Here is a 1,193-nt window from a genome sequence, read left to right on the forward strand (position 1 = left end):
TTCTTCTCCAGGGCTGGCTGCCCTGTCACTGCTTTCACCACCATCTTGATTTGTTACTTCCCAGAGAAGCTCACTGTTCTGTGCCCCACCCGTTCCCTATCTGCCTGTTTTACCCGGATCAACCCTGTTTTAGTTTTCCTGATGGCCTTGTGTGTGGGAGCATTGACTCCACACTTGACTGGCCAGTAATGCATCAGGGGACTTCTTCTTACACGAGCTCCCATGCTCACCAGCTACTGCAGCAGCTGCCTCTCAACTCCCTTATTAAATCCATTCCCCTCCAGCCACTGATTCTCCTGGGTGGGGATAACGGTTCTCTGCACATCTGGAGTCTGGCCCTTTAAGGCTGCTTGGAGGACCGGAAGTGACATCACAGTGGGGCCTTCCTGGTGCTTCTCTTCCTGGAAACGGCGCCAGAGAGTTCTTATTCAGGTGGGTGAAGGACCAAGTGGGCCCCAGCGAGGAAGCGGGAATCTGAAGGCTGATTTTGTCTTGCTGCAGGTCGGGGGTGGCCTCCCGTGAGCGCCCCGCACCTCCCCGGCTCCACACTGTGAGCCGCAGACCACGCCAGCCTCTCGCGCTTGTTTTTCTTGTGTTCCCCGATATCCAGGCAGTTCCTGAGGTATGATGGAGTCTTTTGTTGGGCGCGGAGCTTTGGGAGGTTCATCGGGGGCTCTAGTGGGATGCGGGAGTCGTGGGTGTGAGTGCGTGATCCTGGGGGTCCGCTGTGGCCACGGGAGCTGTGGGCCTTGGGGTGCAGGAGCTGCCGAGGGCGGGGCCTTAGCCTTCCCGACCCTCCCGGCTGATCCATGTTGGGTCCTTGCCCCAGTTTCGCTGCTGTAGAATCTCCAGATTCACTTTGAGGGCCAGAGCCGACACCCCCCCCTCAAAAAGGCTTTAGACCCTGTTGCAGTCCAGCTTTTTCATTGGCTGCCCTCGTGGGTCGGGCCGGGAAGGTGTGTCTGCAGGTGGCCGGGGTTTGCCAGTGATACTTTCCTTTTGGAGCTATTTCTGGAGTAGGGAATGGGGGACTCTGCAATCCCGGAGATACCCTGAGGGCTTACTCTGGCTCTGCCCTCAGATATTATTCCTGGCAGTGCTCTGGGGGCCGTGGGGATGCAGAGGATTGATAGTGTCAGCAACTCAAGCATCCTAACAGGTTTACTGTATGTTGGAATAGGGACATCTGCTTC

Source organism: Sorex fumeus, unplaced genomic scaffold (assembly GCF_029834395.1).
Source record: "Sorex fumeus unplaced genomic scaffold, SorFum_2.1 ptg000134l, whole genome shotgun sequence".
Classification (NCBI taxonomy): domain Eukaryota; kingdom Metazoa; phylum Chordata; class Mammalia; order Eulipotyphla; family Soricidae; genus Sorex; species Sorex fumeus.